Source organism: Saccopteryx leptura, chromosome 3 (genome assembly GCF_036850995.1).
Source record: "Saccopteryx leptura isolate mSacLep1 chromosome 3, mSacLep1_pri_phased_curated, whole genome shotgun sequence".
Lineage (NCBI taxonomy): Eukaryota > Metazoa > Chordata > Mammalia > Chiroptera > Emballonuridae > Saccopteryx > Saccopteryx leptura.
In genome coordinates this window covers 306,798,002-306,824,113 of record NC_089505.1, presented here as the reverse complement: position 1 = coordinate 306,824,113, position 26,112 = coordinate 306,798,002, and positions in this window count along the sequence as shown.

Below are 26,112 nucleotides of genomic sequence, written 5' to 3'. Positions count from 1 at the left end.
ACTTTTGTATCTCTGTTAGTAGTAAAATTTTCTAACCACCCACCGTTTCCACAGTAATGGTGATTTATAGAGTGGGGTAGTAACTTTACTTTATAAAATTTATAAAGCAGAGTTACAGCAAGTTAAAGCGTATAATAATAATTACTTACCAAGTACTTCATGTCGGATTTTTGCTAAGTTTGGCAGAATAAATCTTTATAAAACAATTTACTGTAATTAAATCTATCTTTTTATTTATACCTTGGTTGCTCCACTACCGCCCACCACAGAAGCTGGAACGTCCACTAGGGGGCGGTAGGGAACAGGTTGACTACCACTGATGTAGAGCAACAGGAATCTATTCATTGCTAAAGGAAATGCAAAATGCTCCAGCCACTTTGAAAGACAGTTTGGCAGTATCTAAAAAAGCTAAACATAGTTTTACCATACAATCTGACAGTTGTGCTCCCAGATATTACCTAACTGTTTGAAAAACCTATGTTCCCATAAGAACTTTCATACAAATGTTCATAACAGCTTTAATTTATGAATAATTACCACAAGTTGGAAGAAGTCAACATGTTCTTCAGTTGGTAAATGGATAAACAAACTGTGGAATTTTATACAATAGACTGTTTATTCAGTGACAAAAATAAATGAGTTATCAAGCTATGAAAATACATAAAGGAAACTCACATGCACACTGCTAAGTGAAAGAAGCCAGTTTGAAAGGAGTACACATGGTCTGATTTCAATGAAAAGGTATTCTAGAAAATACAAGCTATAGTGACACTAAAATGATCACTGGCTTCTAGGAGTTTGGGGATAAGATGAAAGAAAGAATAGGTGCTCAGACGATTTTTAGAACAGTAAAATATTCTATATGATACTGTAATGGTGGATACAAGCCATTATGTATTTTTTTAGACCCATGGAACTGTAGTGAACCTTAATGTCTGCAAATTTAAAAGTATATTTTGAAAATTGCAAGATTCTATGAGGGAATACAGACTTTGCCAATGAATTCTGTTTTATAAATGTATGAAACAACCTCACAGAAGTGGTTGGGGGGGGGTAGGTGCTGATCTGACTATCTCTGAAAAGGAGCAGAGTCTCTAAGACTAAGACCGTTAGAGTGGGAAGTTGCAGATTAGCACAGGAAGAGAATGAATGATCCATGTGGCAGTGGATTAGAGTTGGAGACATCAGAATAAACTTGCACGGAACTTATTATAGGTACATATGTATACCTACAGAAATATTAATAGATATCTGTATACACCCAGGTTTATGTAAACACATATTTTTGCTTTGTCAACTGAAAGGGCCTAACAGAAATGATACCCCAACAGCAATAAGCACACTTAGTACACAGATGTTGGTTTCTGATGGCATCTTCTAATTTAAAAAACCAGTTTTTCATGGAGAAATAACCAATTTTAGGACTGAGCAGAGAATCTCCATGATAAACCTAGGGCATCTGGTAGTGCCAGAGAGTAAGGAAATGCCAAAAACAAAACAACAAAAACCAAAACCACACCTTGATGGAGTGATCAAAGGAGTCCAGGCAGAAATTGAAAGTTCCCGGTGCCCAATTTGGGAGGAACAATTTGAGCAACAAAATGAATAAAATGGTAGGAAGTTTTCAGCCAATATTTTTTTCACTACTTTTTCAGCCCTGCCCACTCTCTCCTCTCCTGTGACTCGGGTCATATGAATGTTAGATTTTTTTGTTACAGTACTGTATGTCCTGGAGGGGCCGTTCAATATTTTTCTATTTTCTCTCTTTGTTCAGATTGAGAAAATTTCTATTCCATTTTATTCTTCCCTTTGTTCTCTCCATTCCACTTTTGAACCCATTCCCTGAGCTTTTTCTTTTGGTTATTATAGTTTCCAAGTTTAAGTTGTCTATTTGGTTGACCCTAAACATAAAGAGAAGTTACGCAGTTTTACTGCACACTCATGCACGTTATTGTAGATAGTTCTGACACCGGTTATCGGAGTGAGATCTCAGACTAAGAGAGACAGCTGCTGGGAGGCTGTTAGGCACTCACATCTCAGGCTCCGCTCCAGACCTTGGCAGCCAGTGACTCCAGGTGAAGCCCAGAGATCTCATGTTGTAACAAAATCTCTGGCAATTCTTATCTAAGCTAAAGTTTGAGACTATTCTTCTGGAAAAGTGGTTTCTAAACCAATTTCTAAAGTTCTAAACCTACTCTCACTCACACCAACACACACACACACACACACTCGTGGCTGTTGCTGATCCTTGAGTGATATCTATTTGACTGCCAGCCAGAAGAGGTCCTGCTCAAACTATGACACAGAAAGCTTCTTTATGGGCCCAAAAGCTGGTCTGGCTCACACATGATGAGTACTGTTTTGACAAATAGGAGAGCTTATACTCCTTACTCATGTGCACTATTAGTAGTGCTACACAACTATCAACAATATTGGGATTTTGAAAGGGCTGAATAAAAAACACCCCTGTTCCTCTGCCCGCTCCTTGCTCCCAGGTTCTGTGTGACTTGAGAAATATGATAAGAACATGAGCTGATGAAGCACCAAAACCAACTTTACAGGAGACCTGGCCCAGTGAGAGTGGAAAATAGGCTTGTTCACACCCTCCCCTCCTGGGGGATTTTGGAACTGCCCACTGAAGTGAAAGCTCCAAAACACAGAGCAGGACCACTCACTCACCTCAGCTTATGGGGAAGGAGGAAAGAAACCCACAGCCTACGCTGGGGGTCGGTGCTAGGTCAGCCCTGCCCATGTGAGACACTGCTCACTTCCCAAGTAAGAGTGCTTCGCACCATGGACAGGAGTCAAGAGTGGACAAAGATCCCAGAGTGTTTGGGGACATCTAACTTACAGAAACCAAGATAACCTGGAAAACAATAACAATAATTGCTGACATTTATTGATAACTTTCTATGGGTAAGCTACTCATATTTGTCACTTATTTATTTGTGTATGTATGTATGTATTTACAAAAGGAAAACTAAAGGTGAATGTATTGTTAAGCCTATTTTCCAGATGGGGAAACCTATACTAGGAACTCGGAAGTGGTTCCTGCGTAGGTTTAAAAGTGGAGTTATCCAGAATACAGTTGTCTCTGCTTTTACAAGGAGTTGAAGGTTATAAATCAGCTCACATAAATCATGGGAACCAATGGCCAAATCAAGAGTTATTTACTGAGGGTAAGTGGCAGTGTGAAAAGTCTGATAAGACATGGAAGGGAAAATTTCAGCAGCATGAAGCAGTAACATATGCTTTTATTTTATTGAGAATAGCTTATGTTTTTATATACACTGGCAGTTCTTCTTCATGAAGAGTTAACTTATTAGTTATAGGTCTAAATATTTTCTAGTTTTGTTTTGATCATACCCACGAGTAATTTGTGAAAAAAGTAGGAGTCCTTTGAAAGGGTCTGTGTACTCACTGTTGTATTATCAGCATGCAGAATGCACTCAATAATGTTTGTGGAAGTATTAGTTAATACTTTCTAAGAAAATAAGAGTTGCTTATGGAGCTCATCTTCCTAAGTAGCCCCAGAAATATCTTTTCTCCAATGAGCCTAATCCAGTCACCATACACTTATGACTGCAGCTGGAATCTGTGCTAAATTCCCTTGGTTATAATTCATTGAACACAATGTCTGAGGCTTCACATTTGCCCAACCTTGAGTTCCCTTTACTGCCCTCACTTTATTGCTTCTAGAACAACTATCTCTGTTTGTTCCCCCACTGGGAGTGCTCTCATATAATTTAGCTCTCTCTTCTCAGAACTACAAGTGCTGAAAACTGGAAATGAACTTGTCGGGAGCATGTGAATATATGTGCTCATGAGAAATCAATCGAGCTGGGAATAGTCACTCTGGTCATAACTTTAAATCCACAGCATGCTAAGAAAAACAGGGTTCCATGGTAGGGTGAAGGCTGCATGTGCTGACAGAGCCATTGTTTGCCCACATTTCTGATAGTAATCCAGGCAGACCCACTCTATTCTCATATATTATGTTGTCATAAGAGATGTGTAACATTACATTTTGGTTTATCTTTCAGCGTCTTGAGGGGATTCTTTGTTGCTCTGTCAATTTCTTGGCTTTTTCCTAGAAGTCAGATGCATATAAATACTCAAAGCAGAACTCCCTGGGAAATCTCTCCCTGACTAGACTTGTGGGAAAGTTTAGGACAAGGTGGAATTAAAGAAATTATTGTAATTCTCCTCAAATGCCCTTTAAACAAGGCCAGCTGTCTAGAATACAAGAGGGATGGGAGTCGTATCCTGGCTCTCTTATAGACCATAACTCTAGTTTTAGGAACACAGGGTGTGTGTGTGTGTGTGTGTGTGTGTGTGTGTGTGTTGCTAGTACTTCATTAAGCAAAATTACTTCAGCACAAAACTTTTCCTCTTAGGTGCTACCTCTGTCATCCAACAAACGTTTATACAGACACAGTTTTGTTTGTGATTCTATGGCTTTTCCTGAAAGTTTCTATGTTGTTTCTGAAAGTTCAGTTATAGGGGGATTTCAAAGAAATTTTTATATGGGAGTCATATGCTAAAATGCCAGATTAGAGACATCTTTTTAGGCAAATAAATTTAAATATTGCTTGCATTTGTACCCCACACTCACTCCATGACAGCATTAGTGTTGTAACAAACTTTCTTTTATTCCAAGGAGAACAATGGCAGTGTTGTTTTCTTACAAGGACTTAATCTTGGAAGACTTATTTACAGAAGCACATGGGTCAGAATATGCCTTCTTAGTGTCTTAAAATAGTGACCTACCTGCTACCTGTTTAAGTGCAAAGCTTATGTGAGTCCCAAGATAAAAGAAAAGACAAATTCTAAGTGAAGCTACCTTATTACAGATCTGTCTAAACAGGTCTAGAGAAAAGATGTGTGGGTAATCCAGCTGTAAAGCCAGTAGCCACGGCCACCATAACAGCCACCTGGCCCATGCAGGTTCGCATTTGATTTGGACAGACGGTAATGAAACAATGGAGCCAAGAACTGGTGGGCCATCATCTTTATCCTAGCTTGCACCTGGTGGGCAAGAAATACACACAGTGGGAAAATACTTCCCTTTCCATTCAGGGCTCCCAAAGCCACTGACTTATCCAAGTTTTCCTAGGATCAAAGGTTTCTACCTCACCAGCCTTATTCACCTCTGTTCCCCATCTCCTTCTCTCTGCACAAACTCCCATCTCCTTCAGCGCTCCACCATCTTGACTGCTTCTTCTCTCCTCCATGTGGCCTTTTTCTGCTCTCCTCTAGCATGGGCTCCTCCTAGAACATAATCACTCTTCCCCAGAACAACTTGATCTCTCCTTTTTAAAACCTTTTGGCATGAAAGCCTTCCCCCAATACACATTAATATAATCACACCCATCCCAAGTGTAAAGCCAGGAGCCACGGTCATCATCATAGCTGCCTGGCCCATGCAAGTTCACATTGGATTCGAAAAGATGGTAATGAAACAATGGAGCCAAGAACTGGTGGGCCATCATTTTTAATTCTAGCTTGCACCCGGCCGGCAAGTAAAAACACACACTGGGCATTAAAACCCACTCACATTCAGTGCTCACAAAGCTACTGACTTATCCGAGTTTCCTAAAATCACAGGTTTCTAGCTCACTAGCCTTATTCACCTCTGTTCCCCATCTCCTTCTCCCTGCACAAACTCTGCACAAACTGGCTTCTCTTTCAGCACTCCGCCATCTTGGCTGCCTCTCCTCTGCTCCACGTGGCCTTACTCTGCTCTCCATCCTGCCCTCTGCTCTAATGCTAATCTCAGGAACTGAGAGGGCAAGCTCCCGATCTGCCCCACTTTATAGTGCAGAAATCAAAACCTTTAATCCAATATACAAAATAGGGAAGTCTCTAATACAAAGTCACTTATCTGGGGCATAATGGGATTGCACCACCCCACATCAAAAAGGGTGGGAAAGGCTTAGTCCTAAAACCAAGCCCCAGGCTACAAGGATCCTGTGTGCCCACAGCCCGCCCCCAACACACATTAATATCACGGCTTCTACGTGGGCAGCGCCATCTTTAACAAAGTGAGCATACTATATTTTATCTGCCCAGCACCAGGAAACCTGGGATTTGGAAATTCTCAGATAACTACAACTGTGAGCCTTTCATCCATTCCTGTGTCTTAGCAACCCACTTCGATTCCACCAGCAAAGTGTCTATATATCTAACCCTTCTCTCTTATCTTTTGCAGTCCATTGGTCAGAAAATTCTAATTAACTCTTTAATATAGATTTTTCCTTTCCATCCATCTGGCACCGTGCCTTCCTGTCTCTCTGCTGGGCTGTTCCCACAGGCTAATTCCCATCCGTCCTTATCCCAGTTGTCTTCCATGGAGTTGCCAGTGATATTCCTCCAACACAAGAAATACTCAATGTGCTACTTTTCAGACTAAGAAAACTTTTAAGAACCTGTTGTCAGTGCCTATTGTTCATCTCAATTTGAGGAACTTGTAGATCTTTGAGACAAAGTGGAAGTGCCCAGGGAGTCTGTGACTCAGAGCCTGGGATGCCTTCGGGGAATGTCCTCAGTTCAGCCAAAATTCAGAACCAGCGTAATTCCTGGGCCTCATACACCAGGCATAACACACTTTACTCCATATGGTATAATTTCACACTATCAAATTAAAAACTGCAGTGTAAAGTTTTCAGATAAAACGTGATTACAGATTGATTTGACTTTTTTTATGGAGAACTATAGCCTACTCTGTAAGACTCCCAAACAGTGATGGACACTTCTCACCATGAGAAGTACTTTGGAAAATTATAATAGCTCAAATTCCATCACTGGGACCTCTGAGTTCTTCAAAATAAGGTTCTAAATTACATTTCCATTGTCCTCTCACAGCCTTACACTGCTGCACAGGTGGCCCAGACTTTTCCACCACCAGAGGCCCTGGAGACATTGTGAAATCTACTTTTTATGTCCTTTTCCCTTATCTTTCCCCATCTAATATGCATTCCTGCTTCAGCTTCCATTTCATACATCACTTCCATGAGGACTTATTCTAGTTCCCTCAATCAAATTAGTTGCTTGCTTTTTGTTTCATAGAAAGCTTTATCACACTCTTTCTGTGGATTTATGTCAGGAAAATCTGTGACAGACCTCAAGGGGAGGGGAAAGGACCCGACATCAGTGGTACCCTTTATAGAGCACACTTCTAGGTTATCTGTGAGCTATTTAAGATTCATAGTAATGCAAATTATTCTTTACATGAAATATAAATTGGAGCTTTGTGGAATGCAGTTGACTATTGCCTTGTGTATAGTATTGCATGAATTTATAAAATTGTTTAGCATTTCTTATTGTCTATATTTACATATGTATATATACAGTATAAACACACACACACACACATATATATATATAATCTTCTCTAAACTGGTTGTAACATCTTACTGATCCCCTTATTAATTAATGAATATTTAATAAAATTTTTTATATGTATTTATATTATATCTTTTGAGATCTATGCTTTTATCTTTTAAAAACCATTATCCAGGCCCTGGCCAGTTGGCTCAGTGGTAGAGCGTCGGCCTGGCGTGCAGGAGTCCCGGGTTTGATTCCCAGCCAGGGCACACAGGAGAAACACCCATCTGCTTTTCCACCCCTCCCCCTCTCCTTCCTCTCTGTCTCTTCCCCTCCCCAGCAGCCAAGGCTCCATTGGAGCGAGGTTGGCCCGGGCGCTGAGGATGGCTCTGTAGCCTCTGCCTCAGGTGCTAGAATGGCTCTGATCGCAACAGAGCGATGCCCCAGATGGGCATAGCATCGCCCCCTGGTGGGTGTGCCGGGTGGATCCCGGTCGGGCGCATGCAGGAGTCTGTCTGACTGCCTCCCCATTTCCAACTTCAGAAAAACAAAAAAACAACAACAACAACAAAAATTATCCTTGGCCCTGGCTGGTTGGCTCAGTGGTAGAGCATCAGCCTGGCATGTGGAAGTCCTGGGTGTGATTCCCAGCCAGGGCACACAGTAGAAGTACCCATCTGCTTCTTTCCCCTTCCCCCTCTCCTTTCTCTCTATCTCTCTCTCTCCCTCCCACAGCCAAGGCTCCATTGGAGCAAAGTTGTCCCGAGTGCTGAGGATGGCTCCATGGCCTCTGCCTCAGGTGCTAGAGTGTCTCTGGTTGCAGCGGAGCAACACCCCAGAGGGGCCAAGCATCGCCCCCGGTGGGCATGCGGGGTGGAACCCTGTCGGGCGCATGCAGGAGTCTGTCTCTCTGCCTCCCTGCTTCTCACTTCAGAAAAAAAATAAAAATAAAAATAAAATAAAATAAAAAAATAAAAACCATTATCCCTTAACACGCACATAACCTTAGTATTACAATTAGCATCTCTTCCACTAAATTGTAATTTTCTGAGGGAAGGGAAAACATAATGAGTACTTAATAAATGTTGAATAAATGCAAAAAATGAATGTGGGGTTTTTTTTAGAGAGAGAGAGAAAGGAAGGGACAGACAGGCTAGAAGGGAAAGAGACAAGAAGCATCAATTCTTCATTGCAGCTTTTTAGTTTTTCATTGATTGCTTTCTTATATGTGCCTTATGTGCATGACTGGGGGCAAGAGGGGGTGTTTCCAGCAGAGCCAGTGACCCCTTGCTCAAGCCAATGACCTTGGACTCAGACCAATGACTTTTGACCTCAAGCCAGAGACCATGGGGTCATGTCTATGATCCCATGCTCAAACTCGTGACCTCAGGGTTTTGAACCTGAGTCCTCAGTGTCCTAGGCCAACACTATCCACTGCTATCCACTGTGCCACCACCTGGTCAAGCTGAATGTGCTATTTTTATGCTTTTTTTTTTTACAGAGACAGAGAGAGTCAGAGGGATAGATAGGGACAGACAGACAGGAATGGAGAGAAATGAGAAGCATCAATCAGTTTTTGTTGCAACATCTTAGTTGTTCATTGATTACTTTCTCATATGTGCCTTGACTGTGGGGCTACAGCAGACTGACTAACCCTTGCTCAAGCCAGCGACCTTGGGTCCAAGCTGGTGAGCTTTGCTCAAACCAGATGAGCCCACGCTCAAGCTGGCGACCTTGGGGTCTCAAACCTGGGTCCTTCCACACCCCAGTTTGACACTCTATCCACTGTGCCACCGCCTGGTTAGGCTATTTTTATACTTTTGGATATGATCTAAAATAAGGGGAGTAAGTGATTTAGTTGTTTGTTACACTTTTAAAAATACAAATCTCTTCTGAGAATCTGTTGAAAGTGTGGAACTTCTGACCAGAAAAGTGCACATGTGCCGAGGCAGATTTAACAGCGGGTACACCAAGCCCGCGCCCTGAGCCCCGACTTCTGATGGGCCCCGCAAAACCCCAACTTGACACTTTTTTCTAATGACACCAAGTTTGGTTACATATGTGCAGTTTTAACATTAATAGGACACAATATTTTTTATTTATTTAAAAATATAGTTAAAATATATTTTTATTTTCCTTGTCTCTCTTTCTTTTTTTTAAGGGGCCCAATATTTTCTTCTGCGCCGGGGACCTCAACCAACCTTAATCTACCTCTGTGCATGTGTGTAGACAAACATGATACAATACATGGAATTTTAATGATTTAATGGTATTTCCAGCTCTATTCAGGCTGCACACCATTCTCTTGGTAAAAACTACTTTAAATGCTATGAGTTGTGTTAACTTTGTAAAATGAGCCACTTTTTGAACCCCTCATTCTCAGTTTTTATTTCTTCAGCTAGAAAAAACAGTTCAATAAAAACAAAACAGCAGCTTCTGTCTCCCTTCAAAATCACAGTTATAATGGTGATGACAACAGACATTTTTCTTTAGTTTGTAACAGAAAATATTTAAATATTCTTATTCTTAGCCAGTTTCCCAAGCATAACTTAAGACAAATGACTAAAATAATTCAAGGATGTGGATAAACATGATACACAGCAGAATACAGATGTTATAAAAAGATACAAAGAACTGTAGCTTTGGGAAGGAATCAGATGTCTTGCTTAAAAGGGACTGGGGACACCTGCCTTCTGAAGATGTCTCATTGTTTGTAACAAACATGTAGGGCTTCTCTGTACACTCTTGTGGGAAATTACATCATCTGTTAAAAAGGAAAATAAATGGCCCTGGCCGTTTGGCTCAGTGGTAGAGCATCGGCCTGGCGTACAGAAGTCCCAGGTTCGATTCCCGGCCAGGGCACACAGGAGAAGCGCCCATCTGCTTCTCCACCCCTTCCCCTCTCCTTCCTCTCTGTCTCTCTCTTCCCCTCCCGCCGCGAGGCTCCATTGGAGCAAAGATGGCCTGGGCACTGGGGATGGCTCCTTGGCCTCTGCCCCAGGCGCTAGAGTGGCTCTGGTCGCAACAGAGCGACGCCCCGGAGGGGCAGAGCATCGCCCCCTGGTGGGCAGAGCATCGCCCCCTGGTGGGTGTGCCGGGTGGATCCCGGTCGGGCGCATGCGGGAGTCTGTCTGACTGTCTCTCTCCGTTTCCAGCTTCAGAAAAATACAAAAAAAAAAAAAAAAAAAGAAAAGAAAAATCTAGTCTCCTAGCTAATTTAGAATACAGGTTCTATTTTATGAACTTGACTCCAATGGCAAGAGAAGTGAAGGCAAAGATAAATGAATGGGACTACATCAGAATAAAAAGTTTTTGCTCAGCAAGAGAAACTGATATCAAAATAAACAGAAAGCCAACTAAATGGGAACTGATATTTTCAAACAATAGCTCAGATAAGGGCCTAATATCCAAAATTTACAAAGAACTCATAAAACTCAACAACAAACAAACAAACAATCCAATAAAAAAATGGGAAGAAGACATGAACAGACACTTCTCCCAGGAAGAAATACAAATGGCCAACAGATATATGAAAAGATGCTCAGCTTCATTAGTTATTAGAGAAATGCAAATCAAAACTACAATGAGATACCACCTCACCCCTGTTAGATTAGCTATTATCAACAAGACGGACAATAGCAAATGTTGGAGAGGCTGTGGAGAAAAAGGAACCCTCATACACTGTTGGTGGGACTGTAAAGTAGTACAACCATTATGGAGGAAAGTATGGTGGTTCCTCAAAAAACTGCAAATAGAACTACCTTATGACCCAGCAATCCCTCTACTGGGTATATACCCCAAAACCTCAGAATCATTGATACGTAAAGACACATGTAGCCCCATGTTCATTGCAGCACTGTTCACAGTGGCCAAGACATGGAAACAACCAAAAAGCCCTTCAATAGAAGACTGGATAAAGAAGATGTGGCACATATACACTATGGAATACTACTCAGCCATAAGAAATGATGACATCAGATCATTTACAGCAAAATGGTGGGATCTTGATAGCATTATACGGAGTGAAATAAGTAAATCAGAAAAAAACAAGAACTACATGATTCCATACATTGGTGGAACATAAAAACGAGACTAAGAGACATGGACAAGAGAGTGGTGGTTACCAGGGGTGGGGGGAGGGAGGACGCAGGAGGGAGGGAGGGAGAGTTAGGGGGAGGGGGAGGGGCACAGAGAAAACTAGACAGAGGATGACGGAGGACAATCTGACTCTGGGTGAGGGGTATGCAACATAATTTAATGACAAAATAACCTGGACATGTTTTCTTTGAATATATGTACCCTGAATTATTAATGTCATCCCATTAACATCAATAAAAATTTATTAAAAAAAAAAAAAAAAAAAAAAAAAAAAAAATAGAATACAGGTTCTGTTCAGTATTACCACCTCAATGTGATATTCTTATTTATGAAAACAAATATGTAATGTCCTAGGGATACTCTCACCAATGCCACTGAATGGTGACCATAAGGCTTAATTACATTCTCTTTCTTTTTTAAAGATGATGCTAGTTTTTTTTGTTTTGTTTTGGTATAGTGCAGTTGACAAGATGCATTCCTTCTTTTCTGGAATGAAATGCTATACTATTAATTGTGTACGTTATGTATATGGTGCTGCCTTTTATTTCCTTTGATTAAAACAAATTGAAGATGCAGGTGTTGAACTTCATCCTGAACATGACACTACAGCATTGTTCCATTCTTTTTTTTTCTCATTTTTTTAAATTAATTTTAATGGGGTGACATTGATAAATCAGGGTACATATGTTCAAAGAAAACATCTCCAGGTTATTTTGACACTTGATTATGCTGCATTCCCATCACCCAAAGTCCAATTGTCTTCCGTCACCTTCTAACTGGTTTTCTTTGTGCCCCTCCCCTCCCCTCCCCCAACCTCCTCCCTCTCCTCCTCCCCACACCGTAACCCCCACACTCTTGTCCATGTCTCTGAGTCTCATTTTTATGTCCCACTTATGTATGGAATCATATAGTTCTTAGTTGTTTCCATTCTTGAATTAACCTTGACTGTATCTGGGCGGCTGACTGGATACTGGGTAAGGGTGGGGTGAGTGAAAAAGTATGCCCAGGAAACAAACACCGTCTTAAAGCAGTTTAGAAATGATATTGTCCCTTGAAAGTGGTTAAATGTACTCACTGCTATCATCCAATTATAGATCTCTAGCAAAATCTATAGCATCAGAGCTTATTAAATCATGCATTTTAGTAAAGCCTATTTTCAGATTTTGATGCATTTTTCTTGAGTTTGTATCAAATCACTACTGAGTTCTCATTTAAATTGCTGTGGTCATTTCAATGACTGTCTTCAATGATGCAATACTGAATTAGGGACTGTTTGTTCCTCGATGTCTTAGGGTACCCAACAAGCCAATGAAAGGATCCTTCCTGTCTTGATAGTTTGGTAAACTTTTATAACTGAAATATATAAAAGTTAGTAGTACTTTTATTCTTATTCATAATTGGTCAGCCTATTAGAAATTTCATTTCCATCTTCTCCCCTCCCCAAATGCTGATGAGTTCAAACAAAATCAGTCAGAGAGTTTTCTCAACCTTGAAGAAGAGTGGGAAAAATGTTGAATGTTTTCTTAGGTGGGTAAGATACCAGAGATATTCAGATATGCAATCTGCTGATCTTCCATGCATGGATCATAGGTCAGTTTTTAATCAAAAGCCTCATGAAACAGATAGTCTCATGATCGCTCTTCCTTGTCCTTCTTCTGCCAATACCCATAATTCCTTTCACTCTTCCTCATCTATGTTTTTGGAGGCCACCTTCCTGGTTAGCCTCTTTCCTCAACACTTAAATAATTGTTGCTGTAGCCACAGTGATATGTTTCTTATTAGCTGAGCGGCCAGGTATCTAACTGTATTAAGTATTTGTGGCATTCTAAAAGCTGAGCATTTTATCATCATTGTTGCCCCTTTGATCTTCAAGTATTCTCTGGTTTCCAATTGCTAGCTTGTGCAATTTTGTTCTGTGGGGTTCCCAAATATTTTATTACTAACTCTTATCTATGTTCCCTTTTATGCTTATTCCCTTAGCAATTTTCTCTAGCCTCCTGTATTAAAGTGATACTTTCAATATAGGTGATTCTCAAAACTCCAGTGTCATGGACTAAACCGTGTCCCACCTCCGCTAATTCATATATTAAAGTCCTAACTCCTGGAACCTGAGAAACTAGCATATTTAAAGATGAATTCTTTAAAGAGATGATTAGTTTAAAATGAGGCTGTTAGGTTGATGCTCTAATCCAAAATGACTGGTTCCTTAGAAGAAGAAACACCAGTGTGGGTGTGCACAGAAGAGGCCACAGGAGGATACAGGGAGAAGGCAGTCACCTGCAAGCCACAGAAAGAGGCCTCAGAAGAAACGAAAGCTGCTACTGTGGTCTAAAAATGTCCCCCCAAATTCATATGTTGAAATTATGATCTCCAAGGGGATGACACTAAGAGGTGGGCCTTTGGGAGGTAATTAGGCCATGAAAGCGAAGTCCTCATGAAGGAGATCGGTGCCCTTATGAAAGAGGCTCCAGAGAGCTTGCTTACCCCTTCCAGCATGTGAGGGAGAACTAGGAGTCAGAGTCTGCAACCTGGAAGAGAGCTTTCACCAGAGCATAACCATGCTGGCCCCTAATCTTGGGCTTCTAAGCTCCAGAACTGTGAGAAGTAAATGTCTGTTGTTTATAAGTCACCCAGACTGTGGTATTTTATTGTAGTGGTCTGAATGGACCAGGACATCTGGTGAAGCCAACCAGTGTGTAATATTTTGTTATGGCAACTCTTAAAAAACTAATCTACACAAATTTTCATTTCTAGAAATCTTCTAAATATCTTTACTACCTCCAAATTCAATTCCAGGTGATTTCTATATTTTTGATATTGTGTTTATCATTCTCTCCTTCCCTATTGGGCTTGAAATTTCTCAGCAACTGCTCTGAAACTAACTGGTATACTGCAGTACAAGCACACCTCAGAGATATTGTGGGTTCAGTTCCAGACCCCTGCAATAAAGCAAATATGGCAATAAAGCAAGCCACACAATTTTTTTTTGGGTTTCCCAATGCATATAAAAGTTCTGTTTATACCATATTGTAGTCTATTAAATGTGCAATAACACTATGTCTAAAAAAAGTACATACCTTAACTTAAAAATACTTTATTGCTAAAAAATGCTTACCATCATGTGAGCTTGTTGGAAGAATGGCACCAGTAAATTTGTTCAGTGCAGGATTGTACAACCCTTCAAATTATTTTTTAAAAAATACAAAATCTATGAAACACAATTTAGCAAAGTGCAATAAAACAAGGTATACCTGTATAGTTTCGACACTATTCATCAGGAGTTAGTATACAGATTAAAGGGCTTGGTTCCCAGTAAGACTACCTTTTACTTCAAACACAAGCTATACTTAGGACTCCACAGGCTACTCACACTTCTATCAATTACTTTTTTTCTTAGAAATGATACAAATCAGGACCAGCCAAATGAAGAAATTCATAGGGCATAGTCTTGGAGGGTCTTCCTGTGGAATAAGCACTCCTGCCTCTCTTGCAGCATGTTTACCAGCCAGGAAACTCCACTAACCTTCAGCATCCAGAGTTTTTAGTGGAGTTTCATTATGTCAGTGTGATTGATTGAATCACTGGTCATGCTTCAGTGCCAACTCTCTAATCACATGGTTGGTTTCTCTGGTGACCAGCCCAAACCCTGAGTCATCCCATTTCTTAGCATGAATTCAGGTATGATTCTGGAGGCTGATGGATAACAGAGTTACTCCTACTATTTGGAAAATTCCAAGGATTTAGAGTCTCCCTTCTAAGAACCAGGGATAAATGCCAGTCAAGTGTTTTATTTTACAACAACCTTTGACTTTATCCTTATTTTGTGAAATAGTAGTTTCCACATCCAATGGTTCCATAGATAATCCAATAATTCTGAAACAGTGTTTCTTATTTCCAAGCTAGTTCATATTCTATTATGACTTGCTTTGACAGACTACTGTAGTAGATTCCAAAATTATTCCTTCTCTTTAATTTTACACTGTCCTTATTTTAAACTCTGTAGTGAAAATAATGTTCATGGCAAATTTGTAATTATTTCACTATACCTCCAAACACTCTGCCTTTTGAAAATAAATTCTATATTTTAATCAAAAATCTCTTTTACCTAACCCTACCACCTAGTTTCAGTCCCAACTAGAAAATGAAATACTACTTTCTACAGACACACCATACTTTCTTATGGACAACATGATATGGTGTTTACTGGACTGACTTTGTAATTGGATAGATCTTGATTCAACAAGATGCAGTGAATATATTTACTAGCTCTTCACCTTACTCAAATAACTTGACCTCCCTATGCCTTGATTCTCTATTTTATCAAATGAATATAATTCTAACTTCACAGAAACACATTTGGGATTAAATGATACAAAGTATTTATTAGAATGTCTAGCACAAAGCAAATTGTCAACAACTGGCAGCTACTTTTGTTTCTGTTTTATTCTCCTGACATGCCTCTTCTCTCTCCCTGCATGGAAGTTCCCTACCCATCTTGCTAGATCTAACTCAAAGATTTCTCTCCTCATTTCTGAAATTCTTCCTAAGTACCCCCATCCAGATGTGATTTTTTTTTCTCTCTCAAATTGCAAAGTGCTCTCAGTTCCTCTCAGGCAGTTTTCAGAATGGCTGTATGTAATCATCTCCTTATGTTGTCCTCTCACAACATTGGATTATACAACCATTGAGGGCAAGGCCCTGCTAAAGCATCTTGAATTTCTCATGGCATCTGCACAGCCTTCATACCTGGTGGTTGCTGTTGGATTAGTTCATTCATAATTCAAAATTTGTGAAAAATGTTTCATACAAAATATATTAACTTAAATGTTCTAACTAAAAATTCAGGAATATCTTTATCTTTTATGGTAATATGGTATTTTTCTTTCCTTTCTTCCCTTAATACTACAGATAGTGAGTCATAAACTTTTCTGTAAATCTTTTGTTTAAAATATATACATACCCAGAAGCAAAAGAGCTATTTTTTAAATATAGCAGATACATAGCTTTATTTCTAATTCTCAAAACATTTAATTTGCAGTAGAGTAAGCATACTTACAGATACAAAAATAGGATTTTGAGAAGTGAACTAAACTTTAGGTTGCTCAATAAGTGAGTGGCAGAGCCAGGTCTCAAATACAGGTCCATCTAACCCTAAAAGCTGTCCCATTTCCAACATTCATTATCTTGCCTCTTGGCGAAATTCCTACATACTTCTGTACAACACATGTAAAGGAAACAGCCTTTAGGCTAAAGGCTCCGTTAAACCTCTAAAAACAAACCAGTCAGGGGAGTGAGTGACAAAATAAAAACAGAAATGTGGTAATGCTTCCCAGGGCTCACGGTGATATTGTGTGGACATGAAGTGATTAAATACCGGCATCTTATAAGAAAGGCTGAATTCAGTCAGGGAACATAGCACTAATGTCTTGGGCATAGCTTTGGCTGAGGGCCATGTTGCAAGAATTCTAAAACAATGGATATATTGATTGAAAACCATCTCTTAGTTGGAAGCGCTGAGTTGAGTTAAAGCATGTAGGAAGGAGACTGGCTTTCTTAGGGAGGTGGTTTGGTAAATATTATTAGTATTGATAACATTTCAAGCAAGGTAGATGAAGCTTGTGAAATGCTGGGCAAGTTAGTGTAACTATGTCTATATCTGGTTATAAAAGCATGTTGGTCTATCTAAGGAAACAGCTAAAATTATTTTTCACCGGTATTATAAAACCAGTGGGATATGGCATGTCTGTTTCACAATATAGTCAGCTGTAAATTTTATTTATGATTATATATGTATGAATGAATAATAGAGCAATGAAGTAAAGATATATTGTGATTAGGACACTCAGACTGTGGAAGGTAACCCTTGTCTATGAAGCTTATGGACTCCAGGGGGCACCATGAGGTAGGCTCAACTGGTTAAGTACTACCTATAAAAGTCCATCCTGGGACAGCTCTGTGTGACTTCCTAAGCAACTGAGACTGAACTCCTTCTGAGATAGCAACAGTCACCAAGTAGACATTTAGGCTTTCCCTGACACAGCAAATAAAACTCACATCCAACTCTGGTGGTTCTAATTCCAATCCAAGTAAACCCAAAGGTATTTTCTCCAGGGGTTACATGAGATGTGCAGAGGTTCTCATGCAAAAGACAAACCTATTAGCAAATGCCTCTTCTACTTAACTCAAAATGAAAAGTTTGCACAGTTAGACAAGTAGTACAGACTGTACCTCTTGACTGTATGTCAAGCTGTCCAGAGAATGTGTATTCAACTAATTCTTTCTAGTGAGCAAACAGAAATGTGTTTATGTAAGGCACTATGCAGGTGAAGCTAAAACAAACTGTTCTTATTTCACTTCACAAATATTATCTTTGTCTTCAATATTTTCTTGCAACATTATAATATACACACTACTTTAATGATACAACTTAAATATACGCACTGAAAACATTCTGTACGCCTTGAGTTACCTTATACTAATCTTATACTTTTCAACTTATTCTTTTCTGTGCTGTTATAGATCTTTGTGCTGTCTGAATTCTTTCTAAAAATTCCTTGGTTAACTCTTTAGTGACCATGAAAAAAAATCTCTTTACCTTTTAAAATATATTTATTTTTAGAAAGATATAAAGTTCTTGTTGGGTTTTCAATTCGAAGAATGTGATCTATAGACAGTTCTGCTATTTGAATATTTCTTAACGATTCCTCCTAAAACCAGACGAAAGAGAAACAGACATACACACAACATACACAAAATTAGTTTGTAGAGAGCTGGGGAAAATGTATAAATAAAATTAAGTCATTACTTTATGTTCAAGAGTTAACCTATTAATTCAAAAGCTGATAAATTGAGTAATTAAATTATATCTTTTTAATGTTATAAAGGTAAATAGTACAAGTAATAAGAAAATAATATAATCAACTATCATATGTGATGAGACGAAAGCAAAGAAAGGAGAATTGAAAGAAAGTAGGATATGCTCATTTCTTACAACCTCATAGTGTAGAATCAGTTGATACTCTCCAAATAAATAGGACATTACATTTACTTATGGTGGAACTCCCACAAACCGTTAGTTGTTGAAGCATTTCTACATACTTTTTTAATTCTTCATGGGTCTTAACCCATTATTATAATAATGGGTCCAAACCTATCATTATATCACTTTGTGCATTTGAGTCTCCAGACCACGGGATAGCATAAGTTCAGACTTCACTCCTATGTGTAAGACTGACTGGGGTTGTTAACTTTCCTCTCTCAGCAGTTCCTGAAAAGACAAATTCCTTACGTAACAGACAGAATTTGCTAGTCCCAGTTTCATGGACGGTGCATTCCCTCAAGCCAGCCAGCTTTAGTCAGGGCATTCTGGTGTGACTTATCCTATCCCCTTTCACATGGCTCTGACACCTTCTCTCCCATCTCAGTGTAGGTCCCAACACCACTGCTTAAAGGCCTAAATCTAGATCCTGTTCCTTCACAGCCATAGCATTGGATTGGCGTTCACTCTTCATTTCTCCATAAAAGAGATCTTTCTTTCCTTCTTTTGAACTTTCTATATTTAAAATTATTTTCTTGTTATATTCGACCCAACATTTCTATGAGTCTGGAGGGGCTATGAACTGTGTGACCTCTACCTTCTACAATGCCTAGAAATAAATTAAAGACATAAAGATTTTTCAAGATCTGGAGTGATAACATTCAGTCTTTATTAAGACAGAAGTTTTAGTATGTCTTCCTGAAATCTAGTTTTTTACCATGAAAACCAGGAGAAAAAACAAAGAGAAAGGAACAAAGGAAAAAATATTTTATAAACTGAGGCAGCCAGTAACTTCTTGCCTAGATTATGGTATAAGGTAGAATATAAAATTATTTGTAAATGTAAGCTGGGAAAAATTTTTAGCACTTACTATGTGCCAGATCCTGTATTAATCTCATTAGGCTCAGAATATTTAAATAATTTGATAAATATCTTACATCCAATAAGTATTTGTGCTCATATTCAACACCAGGCATGACTATGCTGTACTTTCTCCATTTTAATATTTATTCTTAAACCTGGGAGTCCACAGACACATTCTGAGAATCCACAACTTATAAATTATAAATACCAACTACAATTATAGTCCACAATTGAAAGCCATTTCATGGAATACATCTATTCTTAAATCAAAGTTTCTGTAACTGGGATCTAAGAAGCTCTGATAGGAAAAAATGTCCCAAGATATTGTCCAGGATGGGAAAACAAATATTTTTTCTTAACGCAAGCCTGAGCTTTATTCAAGTTTCAGAAACACCCCACTGACTCTCCCGTGTGTTCCAGGATGAGGCCAGTTGACAAGCTTTTATGGGCTTTTTGTTTTGTTTTCTCTGAGATTTTTTTTTTTTAATCCTAATCTTGTTAGTGCTAGAGTAGATTGAAAATGGATTTTCTCACATCTCTTTTCAGGTAGGTGGGGCCATCAGTTCCCCCAGTGGCTGGCTGGTTTACTTACTGAAACAGTCAGAAAGGTCCTGTGAGGGGGGAGCCGTCCAAGGGAGGGGCTGTGGGAACCTGAGAGGCACAGCCTCAGCGGCTCCCTCACAGCTGATGCCCTCATCCTGCAGCAAGTCCAGTCCTGTGCTGCCCTGCCCTCCCCTTCCCGCTAAGCTCCAGCATATACATTTCTCAAGGCCCACAGACACGGCCAAGTGTGTCAATACCCAAGTATTTAGTCTAATCTTATATCTGAACCAAATTTTTCTTTTGTAGTCTCTGTGTCTGGTGTCCTTTTCATGTTGTTGCTATAATTGCCTAACTTGCCTCCCACCCTTCTTTTTCTTTCTTTTTTGTTTTTAACCATAAAGATATTGATAAGGTTGGGGGGAGGTGTTTAAAAGGAAATAACAAAGACAACTGAGGCTGTGGGCTTATCTATATGGAAAAACTGAGGCTGGAAGGAATCCTGTCATTGGAATACTCTCAAACACCCCTTACTATCTGGAGGGAGGGGGCTTAAGACACACGAAAAAGCAATTTTATTGTTGCAGTTGTTGTTATTGAGGATTTATAGATTTTAGATAGAGATCAAATTTCTATGATTTTTGAGATGCTTCTAACTTACATTTGCAATCCTCTTGTTCCTTTCACTGTACTCTTGGTTTACTTTTTTCCATTTTAATAGTGAGAGACATAATAAAGCCACCAGGAAAGACAAGTAATTGTCCAAGTATGTACCATCTTTCTGTTTGAGACATGAAAGATAAAGAACCAACATATAATAACGGAGGGACTCAGAGAAACAAATATTAACATCATCTCCAAGAGGATGTCCTTTGAAGCTTCTCAGAACATAGACCAGTAAGTGATCTGCACTCACCATTGGCTAAAGACGGTGTTGGCTCTGGGAATCTGGACATGACTTAGACAGAGACCATGGGCTAAAATGAGTCTTGTTTGCATCTTTATTACATGAGAAAACATGGGTTTGCCTTTCAAGAAACCCATGAGTTTCAGCTCAAACTCAGCACCACAAGAATTGAATGTTTGAAACAGAATCAGCCTTTAAACCATGAGTTTGTACATGTGTGCCGTGGGGGTGTGAGCATTGTATAAATTTTGTCCCAGTTCCTGCTTCATCATTTTACTGCCCTTCTTCCATTTAGCATGTCTGGCTTCTTAGAAAGTCTGCCTGATTTAAAGCCTAGTTCTCTGCAAATGGTATTTAGACAGGAATAGCCAATTTCGAAATAACAGCTTTAGTACAAATAGAGCAATAGGGACAGGTAATATTTTATCACTGCTTCTAGTTCACACTCAGTTTATAAAACTACTTGCTGGGAGAGCCAGCTTCTTAAGTCCTTCAGACTCAATAGAGCTACTCACCGGGCGATCTTGAAAGAGTAGGGCTGAATTAATTAGGCAATGGAAAACCTAGCTGGGAATAATGGGGTTCCTATGTGCATTTGGATGACTTTGATAGGCAGCCCTGAGCAGAGAACAGGAGCTCCAATGTAAGCTAAGAGAGTCTGGGAGTCCTCGTTGTACAAACCAAGCACGATCACTGCTTTTCTAACCGAGGACTTTGTAACTTTGAGTCAGTGGTTTAATGAGCTCTAAGTAGTATATGTTTTTAGCATTGAGTTAGAAGCTGACACCGATTGCAAAAGAATCATAAGATCTGATTCTTGCTATTAATGTTCTTATGTGATTTTAGTACTATGCTAGAAATAAAAGTATTTTAAACCATAAATAGAAGGGCCATCCTGAGTGCCCAGTGAGTCCTAATATCTTTTAAAGTGTTCTAGAAGCTGAGTGAATATTGAAATCATTTAAGTTTTCTTCCAAGTTTAGGAATACAATTGAGCTGACTACTACAAGTATACAAGCTGCCAGGATGTACTTGTTTTACCTCTCTTCTGTAGACAGAAAAGGTCTCCCAGACTCATAGCATATTTATTTCCAAGTCAAATATTCTCTGGTTAGTTATAAAAAGTGTGATTATTCCTCCAACTAAAAAGAGTAAAATATAGAATACTTTGCATACATAGACATAGTGTGAAGCTGATGTTTTGGGAAAGAAAACACATAATGGCTAGTTTGTAGATTTGCTAGAAATGTTTACATGTCATTTGTAGCTGATATTGACTCATGACACATATATGATTTAGAATTTTCAGAACTTTTATGCTAACATTTCTTTCGTATTGTTTCTATTATGTTATCCCTTCTTTGTAGCTCAGAAAAATCTAGACTTTGAAAGTAAGAGTAGCATTTTTTTCTTCAGAAAGCCCACTATCACTTGCAGCCCTTTGATGCAAGGACTCTCAGGGCATGGGCTGGTACCGCCTCTCCCTCTTCCTGCTCCTGCTGAGCCCAGGCAGCCACATTTGTTAAAGAAGAAACCCTCTCAACGGTTCTTTCTAGGGCCTCCAAAACCACCCACAATGCTTCTCCAGACCCCTTTCATCCTCTTTCCCATGTGCAATGAATTTTTGTATCAGAATATATTTCCTTAAACAATAAATCTTTTATTACCCTATCATCTTATAAAACCATACCCTTTGAAGCCCATGTAATTGGACTATACTTTCTCTCTGTCTTTTGTATTTCTAAGATTGTCAATGTGTTTCTCTCTATTCAAATGCTCTGTCCCCCCCCCCCTTCCCGGTGTGACTTAGTTTCTGTCTAGACAATCCATTCAGGGTCCTCAGTCTTTGTCCACTTCACTTCCTCATATTAGCTAAATACTCCCTTAGTCACAAGTGGACCTATAGCAGCTCCTTGGCCAAACCTTGCCTACAACTTCTTTGTTTATCTGCCCCCATGACTAACCTTCTATAAGGATGTAGACTTTTACCTAAAAAGCCTTCATCTCTTCCTTATCCTTTAGCCCTCTCATTTCTCAACTTCTTTCTTTTACCAGAAAATAACTCATTGTCTATCATTCAACAAACTTTTTTCAATACTTTAATGTCCTTGGTATTCAGATTTTGGTTCACTCATGTTTAAATTAAAGGTAAATTTTTGTGAGTATGAATTGATCATTTCAGTTTTCTATGCAGGAAGGAAGTCAGTAGATGGTAGAGCTTCAATATAAATTTATTTTTATTCAGTGAGAGGAGTAGAGGCAGAGACAGACTCCCACATGTACCCCAGCTAGGATCCACCCAGCAAGCCCACAAGGGGCAATGCTATGACCATCTGGGTCATTGCTCCCTTGCTCAGCAACTGAGCTCTTCTTAGTGCCTGAGGTGGAGGCCATGAAACCATCCTCAGCCCTTGGAGCCAACTCCTTCCAATTGAGCCATGGCTGCAGGAGGGGAAGAGAGAGAGAAGCGAGAGGGGGAGGAGTGGAAAAGCAGATGGGTGCTTCTTCTGTGTGTCTTGACCAGAAATCAAACCCAGGACATCTACACACAGGGCCAACACTCTACCACTGAGCCAACCAACTAGGGCCTTGGTCGGCAAACTGCGGCTCGCGAGTCACATGAGGCTCTTTGACCCCTTGAGTGTTTAGCAAAGGCCAGCTTAGGAGTACCCTAATTAAGTTAATAACAATGTACCTACCTATATTGTTTAAGTTTAAAAAATTTGACTCTCAAAAGAAATTTCAATCGTTGTACTGTTGATATTTGGCTCTGTTGACTAATGAGTTTGCCGACCACTAAACTAGGGCAATATAAACTTGTTGATGTTATTATAGTTATTGATGTAAAAAACAGGTATTATAATGTTTCAAGTATTCTTTCAGTAGTACAGTCTGCTAAACTGTATATATCATCACACAAATGTCACATTGAGCTTAAAAACGCCATGTGAGTTGCCCATTGGTTTGCTCAACAAATATTTATTTAGAATCTGCTATTCATAGGTACTTTGTTGAATGGTGGGAATTCAATGACTAATAACACCAGACACCGTCTCTGTCTGCCTGCCTATTTGAAGCTTGCAATCTGATAGAGAAAAAAAAATTACCATTGCTAGGGAAGTGTAAAACATGGGGACAGTCTTATCAGAAAAGTTTCTGTGAGGAAATGACAGGTGAGCTTAAAGCTGAAGGATGAGTGGCCTACAGAGGGCAGGAGCTGTTGAGAAAAATTGCCTCTTGTCATATGGTCCCAATATTATACTGATGAAACCATGCACTATTTCAACATTTGGTTTAATAGAATTGTGGAAATATTATTTATATCTGAAGATTATTACATGTAAGCATTATAGCAGCATTGGAAATGAAATTTAAAAGTTGTGAATATTTAATTAAATGCATAGAAAAATTAAATATTACCCCATTTCAGCAAGCCATCTATATTGGCAAAAGCCGGTTAGAACACAAGATTGTCTTACTGTCACTACAACATGGGCTGCCAAAACTTTAATTCTGGAGCAAGTGCCCAGAAGCTGGGGCCAACAGCTGATTTCTAGCATCTCATCAGCTCAGTTCAAGTGTTAAAGAAATCGACAGCCTTCCAGGGTAAAAACTTAAAACAATGGCCAGGAAGAGGAACATGTATTTAGAACAGGCCTGTAAAGGAGTCATCACAAATGTGGTTCCCAAAGGACGTCTAGCACTTCACTCTCTGCTGCTGGGCCAGTAAGCCAGCCGTGCTCAGAGAAGGCTTCCTCACCAAGGTCACCACAAGCAGGGGCCACATGCCTTCTCCAGCTATTCCCTTCTCACGGCTGGTGAAAACAACAAGCCTCTTCTCAGAATAAGTTACTAGATGCTCCAAATAAAATACCTAAGACTACAAAAGAAAACAAATTACACTGAAATGCAGTTATCAGAACCTTAAAAAACACATTTGTGATATGGTCATCTATAGTCTTTTTATTAATATAAATATATTAGATAACAAGAAGTGATGACAAGTCAAATAATTCCCAAGTATAAATCAAAAGATCTGCAACATTATTAATAATAATGGTCATGATAATAATAAAAACAAACCATCCCTAATAGTACGCTGGTGTGTTGCCTACATTCAAGTTCATGAAACTTCTTAATCCTCTCCGTGGATTTCTGTTTCCCATGTTACAAATGCTTTGGACCCAGGTTAAGGGCCAGAGACCTAACCACAGCTAAGTTTGACCCTTCAAATCCATGTGAGATCAGAATGACAAAAGTTCAGAATTTAAGGGAGAAGATGCACAGGTCTACAAAATCAGCTAATTAATAGTCATATTGTTCCTGGGTCTACTGGATCCATGTTGCAAATTTAATCTACATTTTTTTTCCAAAAAGAAAACATGTGGTAAGTGAGTGATGAAAGGTCAATAGATGCTGCTGACATATTCTGTAAGGAATTCAGAAATCAGAACTTAATAAAGTTGGTCATCCAGATATATCTTATGCTCAGAAAACACTCACTTGGAATTAATATGCTCTGTGACTTGGACAATGACCACAATACCTGGAACTTAGTAATAGCTTGACAAATGTTAAAGGTCAGAAGCCCTAATAATAAAACTTATTAATAAGATAACTTAAGAAAACAACTAGAAAACAAATAGCCTCATGAGAAAAAGAATAAAATCTGATTTCATTTAATTCAATCCAGCCATCTCAATAGTCAAGAAGTTAAAAGTAAGTAGGCCACTACCCTATAAAAATCCCTGCCATTATATTCACAAGAATTTTTTAAATAGTTAATGACAGTTATATTTTCGAGACCCAAGAATTAAGCTAAAAAGGTATGTACTTGCATATAGAATTTTCATAAAAGGACTATTTTAAAGTTGTATTAATAACTTGTTATAATATTTCAAATAACTGGACACTGTCCAGAGAACCTTTTAGCTGATCATTTAGCTCTTCAGATTTTTGAAGTAAACTCGTTAGTAAATTATTCAGCTGATTGGAAAATAGGTAATGTATATACTTTTGTATTTACTATCTCGAGGAAGAAAGGAATTATTTCAAAGTCTGGATATTTATTTTCATTGAAATCTGAAGGTTACATACAATTGCTTGATTCCAAAGTGTGCTGCTATATAAAAATGCTTCTGATATTTTATCTTCTGAAAGGAGACACCCATATGATACAGAAGCCATTTGTAATTGCTACAATGACAGAAAGCATAAACACATTTAATTACTACATTACAGATACTGCTTTAATGGGAATAAAATGGGGTAAGTTTTTAACAGCTATTTCCGTTTTGGTGACAGGACATCAAACACCATTTCTGCATCTTCAAATCCAATC